At 44.3% G+C, this 10,836-nt stretch overlaps 2 non-coding genes across 2 annotated transcripts; one reads left to right on the top strand and one right to left on the bottom strand.

Moving 5' to 3' along the window:
* Nucleotides 1-2,690: 2,690 nt before the first annotated feature.
* On the bottom strand, nucleotides 2,691-2,772 carry TRNAS-UGA. Its single transcript has one exon. It is a non-coding gene; the product is annotated as a tRNA-Ser (tRNA).
* Nucleotides 2,773-10,265: 7,493 nt separating this feature from the next.
* TRNAQ-CUG lies at nucleotides 10,266-10,337 on the top strand. Its single transcript has one exon. It is a non-coding gene; the product is annotated as a tRNA-Gln (tRNA).
* Nucleotides 10,338-10,836: the final 499 nt, after the last annotated feature.

Genomic DNA, 10,836 nt, shown 5'->3' with positions numbered 1-10,836 from the left:
ACCTCTGATCACAAGGGCTGTTGTGGAAGTCATTACAGGAACTGACATTTGCTTGTGACACTGTGGGCTGCCATGTAGGGCATGCCCTTCCCTTGTACCGGGCCCTGGTGTCAGTGTCCTGTCCCTGCAGGCCTTGGCCAAGGTAAATGGATGCCAAGGCAGCCACACCTGGAGTAGCAGAGCCAGGCTCTCAACATGCATAGGTACCCATGGGTGTGAGTAAGAAAAATGAATAAGAAATAGGCAGACAATCCAATAGAAAAATGGGCAAAGGCTAGTCCAAGTTGGAAACGATCCAAATGCCTTTGTAGATGGGGTGGAGTTTAAGAAATACCTTGACATATGTCGCTGATTTTGAAGAGTGGGGATCATGGAAAAATGCCTGTCAGAACAAGAGTGAAAGCACTGGGGTCTTCTATGACCAAGGAAGCTCAGAATAAGAGTGGCCCAGAGGGGTGACACTCTGGTGACACTCCAGGTGGCACTGTGGTGGCTGCTTTTCTGTTCCAGTCCTTCCAACTCTCATTCTTCTCCTCTTGTGTGTGTGTGTGGGCGGGGGGGGGGGGGGGGGGGCGGGTTGTTTTGTCTGTTTTTCTATAAACAAAAGCTCTGGACCTTTTCTTTCCATTTACCACTGCATGCAAACCAGAGTACTAAGTCTCTGAATTTATACTCTGTTTCCCAAATCAACCAAAAAACACAGGTAAATGTTCTCAGTCCCTGAGTATGCAGAAGAAGGTATGAAGAGAGAGGGCAGGAACCAGAGAACTTTCTGCTGGAGTCTTTATGTCAGAAGAGACCGAGACATTGAGCACAGCGAGTCCTGGCAGCCAACTGTGCTGTTAGATTTGGAATTTTTTCTCTAAGTGATCAGATTTTCATTTTTTCTGATCCCACTTCTTCACATTCTGGTTGTTTGACTCTCATTGCTAGCCATCTTTGGACCAAAACAGACGAGTAACTGAAACAAAACCAAAATTTGCAAATGTGACACTGTGACACACACGACATGTAAAGTGTACAAGACCATGACGTGCAAGACAAACTGCCTAAGCCCGACTTGTTTGTAGTCCACTTTCTTTACATATTTTATGGCAATATCATAGAATAATGCCGCATGGACTCATGTTACAAAGATAAGACCGCTGACGGTCCCCATCATTTACTTAGTTTACATATTCTGATCACTGTTGCCACAGATCTCTTTCAGTAATTTCTGCTCTAAAATCATCCTATGACTAATTCTGGTCCTGAGAGTCCCCTCCCTGAGACACTGAGACTCTTTTAGACTAAGATTCTCCCCTCTGAGTAACTTCAATACACCCTGTTTACCAGAATCAACAGGCTTTTCTGATGGTTTCTGTATGGGGCTCCACATGGATTTTGTTTTTAGTTTCAAACCAGAAATATTCCTGGGCTTGGCAACCAAAGCCTTACATCCACTTGCTGTGTTTTAACAAACCTTTCCCACTCGGGCTCTGGAGTTTTCAGGCAGAGAAGATAAGAATGAGTGTAGTGCTCTTCTTTATAAATTAATCATTCATATGAAATTACAATAGCGACTTATTATCACTCAGGTAAAACCACATTGCTGCCAAATGATATTCCCCAAACTTGTGCTAGAGAAACACTTAATACACAATGGGTAACAATCTCATACTCCAGACCAACCACTTAGACTTATCTAGGGAGGCAAAAATCTGAATAGGAGAGTCAGGCAATAACATTAATTTCCAGCTGTAGACAATAGCAACGAAAGCACCCCTGACCTGCCCCCACACCCACCCCAACTTTTGGTTCCCTGGGTATAGACACAAACCCAGAGTTCAAGCTCAGTGCCACTTACAAGCTAGGTCATCGTGGCCATATTATCTTACTCTTATGGATGTCAATTTCCAGATTTATAAACCAAGGGTAATAATAGTATTCGCTTCATATGAACATTGTAAGGATCACACAAGCTAACACACATAAAGCACTTGGAAATATGTATATAATAAATGTTTGATAGGTAGGTACTGATATGAAAGTCATTTCTGTGTTTACACCAGGATTGAGTTGCTAATCACTGGTTTTTAAAAAGAGTGTTCCCTGTAGTATTTATGAAAAGTGACCTCACACACAAAAGAAAGTCCTCGGTGTACATACCATTTTACTGTGCAGTGTTGGGCAAGTCAATCTTTGTTTTCTTATTCTGTAAAATGGGACTAATATCACCTATGTCATAGGGTTATATTGGTGACTAAATGAAGTAACACATGTAATGCCAATTCAGTGCTTGGGACATAGTAAGGATTCAAAAAATGATAGCTGTTAGAGTATAGACTGCTTTATAAATCTTGAGCTGTAGAAGGTAGCAACGAAAATACCACCAACTCCAGGAGATTCAGGGGGTTTGACTTTGATGCTGAGAATCCAAGTTGGCTATGACCCATAACTGAGAAAAACCAATAGCCTTTCTCAAATCAGGTATAATATTAAGTGAGGCTCACACCCAAAGAGATGCACTCATCCCTTTGAGAATTGATGGTCAAGGTTTCAGACACAGTGGTATTTGGAATTGGAGAAAGAAATGATCTGACCCAGAGACATAGGTAACTGGCAAGGCAGGGTGAGCTGAACAGAAGTTCTTCTTTCCTTTGGCGTGCAAACGGACAGAAGTGATGGGAGGAAGATTTTGGCAAAAAAATCGTAGCCGGCAGGATTCGAACCTGCGCGGGGAGACCCCAATGGATTTCAAGTCCATCGCCTTAACCACTCGGCCACGACTACCTACCGGTTGTTGCTTCTCGTTAGTGACTTTGAAGGTGTGCCGCTTAATAGGCACCAAACCATCTTCCAGCATAATGTGACATTACACTGTACTGTGATACAGGGAAAGATGGTTTGGTGCGTAATTATTACGGCTGGTAAGGAGAAATAGGATTCCTACGTCCATTCAGGTCTTCTCAGCCTTGGATGAAATGCATCGCCCAACAGCAAATCCCAATTCAGCGGGGCGGGTGGAATGCAGAGAAGCCTGGTGAGCCAAGAGGGGACTGTCTGCACCCAGAACTCCACTCCCTGGTCTGAGTGACCTCAGACCTGCAGGTGCCAACGGTGATTGGAAGCGGGCTGGAAGGAATTGGAGTTTTCACGTTTGCTTTCAGCGTTAAACCCTAAAACCTAAATATCTTCAATGGCCTTCAACTGCTTTGCCCTTTCCCTGCTTCAAAAGAACATGGGCGGGGGGTGGGGGGGTTGCGGGCTGGGCGGGCTGGGCGCGGGCAGGAAGGGTCCCGGGGCAGGAAACAGGAGGCCGGCAGCCCCAGGAGCCCAGCCAACAGGGAGAAACCGTGCAGGGTAACAGATTCTCCAGCCTCCGGACATTCTCTCCTGCTCCTAACACACAGGAGGGTGTGAAGACTGGCTAAACCTAGCTGTATTAATAGAACTGCTCCTGCCAGTAGAAAATGGATTCATTGACACACTACAGAACCGGGTTCTTCTTTTAATGGAAAATTTAGGGACCCTGAGATTGAGTGCTGGGAATTGAAGCACTTGGTCAAAGCACCCTCACGGTAGATGGTAGCTTCAGACAGACTTCCAGATACAATCAGGAGAAATCCTTTCAGGCCAAGGCTGGGTCAGAAGGAGACAGAGATTGGAGAAGTGAACTTGCAAAACTAAGAAGGTCAGCGGGGGAGCCAGGAAACAGATTCTCCCTTGGGCCTCTAGAGACAACCAAACTTGCAGACACCTTGGATTGGGGTTTCCGATCTCTGGAGCTGTGAGAAGATAAACATCTGTTGTTGTAGGCCACTCACTTTATGGTAATTTGTTAGGGCAGCCCTAGGACGCTAATGCAGCTCCCTTCCCCATAAGTTTGGAATAATATCCTTGCTGGTGGTAGCGCTTCTAAATTCCACCAAGGAAGTTCACCCAAATGGCATGGCATTTCCACATGGCATGCTTATTTTGGAGAAAATTCTCCTAGGGAAATAATCCAAACTAAAGGAAATTATTTATGTGCAAAGACCTATATGATACAATTAGTTATCATAATAATGTTACTAAAACATTTCCAACAATGGGAGGGGATGATTATATAACTTAAGTTATATATAGCTGGAAGAATGTTGCAAAGCTATAGAAAACAACATTTTGGAAGAGGTTGTGATTGCTCAGGTGAGAAGTACATGATAAAATGTCAAATGAAAAGAGCCAGATAAAAATATATGAAATATGTGACCATGATTCTGTAAAATTTTATTTATAGATATTTGGAAGTTGGGGGGGAAATATACCAAAGTATTGCTAGTGTGGTCTTTGGGTTTGAGGGTTGTGTTATTGTTTTTCTTTGTTTTTCTATGATTTGAAGCATACATCATTACTGAAGTTTTTAAAATGAAGAAGCAGAGATATTGATTTTATTGCTGGAACAAGAAAGATGAATTCTCTAGATATAAGACTTCAGTATTCCTCAGTAGCCAGCCAAACATTGGCTCAAGTGGTCATTATCCAAAGGAACTATTTGTTCGGATGCCTGGGTGGCTCAGTGGTTGAACATCTGCCTTCTGCTCAGGTCACAATCCTGGGGTCCTGGGAGTGAGTCCCACATTGGGGCTCCCTGTGGGGAACCTGCTTCTCCCTCTGCCTATGTCTCTACCTCTCTCATAAATAAATAAATCCTTTTTAAAAAAAAAGGGGGGGGGGACTATTTGTTAAATATGTTGGTGAAGCCGAATTTTACAGAGGAGGAGACAGACACAGAGAAATTAAGTGCCTGACCCAAGGTCACAGAGCTAGCAGCTAGAAGCAACTGAAGAGTTGCAGCTAGGAAATCCGAATTCAGTTTAGGGAGGTTTTAGGGCAGAAAAATGCTGCATTCATTTTGGGTTTTGTTGGTTTGTTTTTTAAAAAATAGGTTTTGCCAATCCATTTCACTTTTAAAACTAAGTATCATGTAATTTATAATGATGTTTAATAATACTGATAATTTGAGAAATAATTTAGGAGGTTGAAGTCCACAGCCAGCTACAACAGTGAGGCTGGTGGTTGGAAAAGACTGCCTTTCTGATGTTCAGATTTTGAGAAATAGTCCTCAATGAATGAATGTACAGATTGCATTTTTTGAGGGGTATACTTTTCTTAGATGCACAAGACAATCAGCACCAAACAAAAACCATTAAACTTCTCAGGAACAGATTATCCCAGTTAGTGTTTTCAGAGGAAGGTCTTCTGCTCTTTGCCTTGTTTATTTAGGGTGAGATTTTTCTTATAAATGAAAATAGACCAGTTTTTCAAAAATGCAGAGAGAGAGTGGCACCAGTCCAGAAGGGCTGTAATCTGGAGAAGACAGCAGATTTGTCAGATGCTTTGCTCCTGGGCTCTCTGCCTCATCACCCCAGGACATCACTCAGTCTAGAAAGTGATCTTGGGAGGCCTGAAGAGAGAATCACCCAAACTGTGGCGATGAGAATGAAACCTGAGCATGGAGTGGTAGAAAGGACTAGAGAAACCTACCTCCTGCCTGAGGGTGCTGGAAGACACCAGAGACCCCTTGGACGCCACAGATGCCACAATTTTCACTCATCGACACATATTCTCACAATGAAACAACTTGGAAAACACTGCCAATTGGGAACTAGATGGGCTTTTGTGGTCTTTTTTAACCTTCTCTTTCTATGTCTTTTTTTGTGAACGTGCATGTAAAGAGGTGAACGAAAGTTAGGTGCACACTGCAGTGATGCATCACAGGGCTGGGGTGGGGGGCATCCATGTGATCCCACACGGGCCAGGACACAGAGCTGTGACACTGCCTCAGAAGTTCCCTCCTGCCCCACCCCAAGCAACTGATCAATGAATAGATTTGGGGTTACGGTGATCATCCTATCATGTGTAGTTGTCTGTCCCTTCTGATATATCCCACTCTATCATCCTGTCCTTTTATGTCCCCCTTTTACATCTTGTCTGATTTTGTATTGAGTGAATAGTTGTACATTATTCCATTATTTCCTCTCTATTCACAGGAAAGGCGCAAATTCCTTTGATCTTGTTTTGATGGTGAGGCTGGAGATAACCACATAGAGTCCTGACCACACAATTCTTTTTTTTTTTTTTTTAAGATTTTATTTATTTATCCATGAGAGACAGAGACAGAGGTGGAGACATAGGCAGAGGGAGAAGCAAGCTCCCTGTGGGGAATGCGATGCAGGACTCGATCCCAGGATCCCGGGATCACGCCCTGAGCCAAAGACAGATAATCAATCACTGATCCAACCAGGCGCCTCCCAAACAATTCTTATATTGATATTTTACCATTTTCCCAGACGATGCAAAGGCCTTAACATTAGGAAAATTAAATTTTATTCATCTCTCTCTTGAGGAATGTCTAAATTTGTTGTTTATATGCTTTTAAATTCTACCTTCCCTTTCTCCTCTAGCAGGCATTCCTAGTGTTTTATTGAGTCAGTATTCACTTCCATTTGACTGTAACGTATCATTGTTACTCGTATTTTCTGCATTTTCTTCTGGGATCATTTCTGCTTTATCTTTTGATTTTCAGGAGCAGCAATGCCTTCTGGCTGGAATGCAGTTTATGAGATAGTTGTGACTTGGGAGTAACAGTGCCTCTGTGAATGGACAGTAAAAAGCCCAAGGAAACTAGGTTTCAATGACACAGGACCTAGAAGACTCACTGAGCATCATTAAAGGCTTGATCATCATCAAAGACTGTCTGGCATCTGCCTTCCAGTCACATGCCTACTTCTTCAGTAGTAGGAGGAGAAGATGAGAATTTAAGGGGCTCCCCTCGGTGGGGCCAAGACAAGGCTGAAGTAAGGTCATTACCTTGTCATAGAAAGGAGCCCAGTCCTCCCCGCTTCATCTGACCTATTTACATCTGAGTCAAGACTCCCCAGATGGCATTCTCAGGAATCTGCACCCCAACAGCCCTCTGAGAACCAGTCCAACCAGTGTTTTGCATGCAGTCATGAGTGCAACTTTGACTTACTTTACAAGATAAAGATTAAGGAAAAATATAGTCACTATTTAAAGGTGATTTGACTGGACAAACCTGGTGGCCCAGTGGTTTAGCACCGCCTTCAGCCCAGGGTGTGATCCTGGAGACTGGGGATTGAGTCCCATGTTGGGCTCTCTACATGGAGCCTGCTTCTCCCTTGCCTGTGTCACTGCCTCTCTCTCTCTGTGTTTTTCATGAATAAATAAAGAAAATCTTAAAAAAAAAATAAAAGGTGATTTGACTTTAGCAGTACGATGCTTAAGTTCTACTTAGAGAATTTCTTTTTAGTTAGTTAAAAATTAGGTTAGGTGACATAGGAGAATCTCCAAATGTAGAATATTCATAGCCTGTAGTCTATGGACTTGAAGTGTTCCACAAACACTCTGAAATAGTTTGCAGAATTATACATATATATGTAATATAGATTATATCGAATAAAATATGAATACATATAATTATATATATGATTGATAAGTCTAGGGGCACCTTTGTGGGAAATGGGTTTCACAGATTTTATTCAATATGATCTGGAATCCAGAGCCAAAAAAATGTACTATGAATCTTTGCTCTAATGACTTCTTTATCTTGGGAAAGAGGAGAAGAATTTTTCAGCAATATTTTGTTTAGGGGGAAATAAATAATACGCCTATGAGTGAGCATGCACTCTTCAAACCAATCCCCACAGACTAGTACTGGCAACATGTGGAAATGACCTCAGTTTTGCAGAAAACTTACCATTATGCTGAGGTGGAAAGCCCAGTTGGAGTCTCCAGTGCAAAGTAGGCCCTTGAGGGTAAAAGCAACCTTACAGCTCTGGCCTGAGACAAGAGCTTGGTCCAACCATCAAACCATCAAAAAGCTCCTCTTCTGCTTTCACTATAGATGGGTGTCCAGACAACCAGTCCATAGACTGTGTCCCTATCTTGCATCTTCCATATGAAAAAGTGTGAACCCAAGACACCCTTTGAAACAGTATCTGCAATCTCTGCTCAAATGTAAACATCCAGTTTTTATTCTTCTTTGAAGAATATGTGATTGGCCTCTAGCCATCTGCAGGCTCCCTTAACTAATTGATTCATAATTGTAGTTTATCCTATCACTATTAGCCCCAAATCTCCAAGGGCAGAGCCAACACTTAGTATCCTCCTTAATGCTATGCCCACAATGCTGAGCACGGCAGTTGGCAGGGCATGAGAATTCCTCCTTCTAAATTCCTATGAGTCTATATGCTCTGAGGAAGGTGGTTGGCTCTTCGGGCAGTATCACTGCATCTGACAATGTGGCTCATTAGTTAAAAGGGGAGAGAATTGTGCTGGTGCACACTGCAAATCCCACACTCACTTTCCCCTATGATTAAAATCTTACGTGAGTGTGGCACATTTATTACAATTAATGAACAAATATTTATACATTATCATTAACTAAAGTCCAAAAGTTATTCAGATTTCCTTAGTTTTTACCTAGTGTCCATTTTTGTTCCAGGATCCTATTCAGAATTCCACATTATAGTTTGTCATTGCATTTCCTTAGGCTCCGCTTGGTTGTGGCAGTTTCTCAGGCTTTGCTTGTTCTTGTCTTTGCACAGTTTGGAGTACTGCTCAGGTGTTTTGTAGAATGGCCTTCATTTGTCTGATGTTTTTCTCATAATTAAACCAAGTTATAGGTTTGGGGGAGGAAGATCACAGAAGTGTCATTGTCATGTTCACCATTTATACCATTTCGAGGTTATATACTATCAAAAATGGCTTATCCCTGCTGATGTTGACTTTGGTCACTGGCTGAAGTTGTGTTTGTCAGGTTCCTTCCATCACTTACCCTATTTTTCTCCCTTTCCTTAATGTACTCTTTGGAAAGCAACCACTATGCAGAGCCCACAATGAAAGAGTGGGGAATTAGATTATTTGGAACCCTTCTGCATGGGCGATTCCCTGAGACTGAGGTTGGTTCTACATCAGGAAAGCTACTGGAGCCAGGCTGTTGGAACTGGAATGTAGTCTTCATGTTCACTGGTAAGGCATTTCATTTACTTCCCAAACGTCTCTCCACAGCCCCCATTTATTTATTCAATATTTATAGCTTTATTTACTTATAGATTGATTGTCAGAGAGCCTAGAACTTGGTACAAGCCCTAGCCCCTACAAATACTCTGTGAATTTGTTGCATAGATCTGAAGTTCAATTGTGTTGAAAATGCAGACAAGTATGGTGTCTCCTTCCTAAGGCTTCTGGGAATCACTTTATTTGCCCCACTTGGCAGGAGAGTTTCATTTTGTCTTTCTGCTAGTGAGGGCGAGAGCCAGGGGCCTCAGGGGACGAGGAGGAGAACTGAGCCCTGCCACTCCCCGGTCACCATCTCTGGGTCAGTTTTCACCTAATTGTTGCGCCTCTTTGGGAGCATTTCCTTGCAAACCAGATCGATGTCTTTCTGCAACAGAAATGGTCTCAGCTGAACGCCGACACCTCTCCAAGGCTCTTGTTGGGAAGGTTCAAACCCTGACACCTGCGAGTATTATTTACTCTCAGTAAAGATGCTTTGCTTCTGTCCCCAGGCCTCTGGTTTGATGGCCGGGGACCGCTTCTGTCCCCCCCGCCCGTGGGGCCAGTCCGGACGCGTCCTCCCTCGCGACCGCAGGAGGACTTTCCTGCCGAGGAGTTCGCGCCAGGCGCACAGCTGCTGCCCGGGGGAGCCGAGTCAAACTTCCGGAGACAAACCCCTGCGCGGAAGGCGCTCGAGGTTTCTATCCTGCCCTTACGCTTCAGTCTCCGCAGGGCGGAGCGCTTCCCCGGACGAAAACGCGTCTCTTTCTCCCAGGGGTCCGGCCACAGGGCCGGAGGGGGCCCCGCACCACGCGTCGTGACGTCATCCACACGTTACGGGTCATGAAATTAACCTGCGAGGGCAGAAGGGAACGCGAGGCCCGCACACGCGAGGCGGCGAGCCACCTGGGCAGCCGCACGGGGCAGGTGGAGCCCGGCCGCCGGCAGGTGGAGCCGCCCTACCTGCGTCTGGACCGCCGGGCGGGGCGGCGGGCTGCGGGAAGGGCGGAGGGCGCCAACAGGGCTGACCCGTCTCGTCTGTCCCCAGAAACCGATTTGCTTTGGGATTTTGCACTAAGAGCCCTGTGCACGCGAGAGAAGGCCCCTGTGTCACGGGGACAGATATCAGAAACGAAGACACGAATTTCAGCCTTCTTGGGACTACCTGATCCCAGAAGTGGAGACGTCCTGCCAGGGGGGAGCGCTGCCAGCGCCAGCAAGTGTGGGGTTCCATGGTGTAATGGTTAGCACTCTGGACTCTGAATCCAGCGATCCGAGTTCAAATCTCGGTGGAACCTGAGTGTTCTCTCCTTTTCAAGTTTCCTTTTTACGGGTAGTTGGCAGTGGACCTCCAGTTCACGTGAACCCAGAGTGTAATCTTTTTTTTTTTTTTCCCCAGAGTGTAATCTTGAAGGGGAAGATGACACCGACTCTGTGTGGACCTGGACACTGACTCGCTGCCCTATTGTTCAGACAGAGTAGAGGACCATCCTCCCTCCTTCTCCCTGTTTTCCTCTCCCACCTAACAGATTTTCTGTGACACACAATTTTGAGTTGAGTTGAACTTTTTCCGAGTTATTGCTTTATAAAATGTAATGAGCTCACTTGGTGCAAAAGGATGCAACAGAATTGAAGGAGAAGAAAGATCCTTATGAATACAATATTTGCCCAGAGAAAATCTGACTTCATAATGTCTATTAGGTACAATGACCTGAATTTACACATCTTTCACTTTCCACTGAGAAACACAGATTTGGGAAAAATCTATTCATCTATTAAATAAAACATTTCTTGAAC

The sequence above is a fragment of the Vulpes lagopus genome, chromosome 10, assembly GCF_018345385.1.
Source record: "Vulpes lagopus strain Blue_001 chromosome 10, ASM1834538v1, whole genome shotgun sequence".
Lineage (NCBI taxonomy): Eukaryota > Metazoa > Chordata > Mammalia > Carnivora > Canidae > Vulpes > Vulpes lagopus.
Note: the sequence above shows the minus strand (reverse complement) of the source record. Positions and strands in the feature narration are given on the sequence as shown.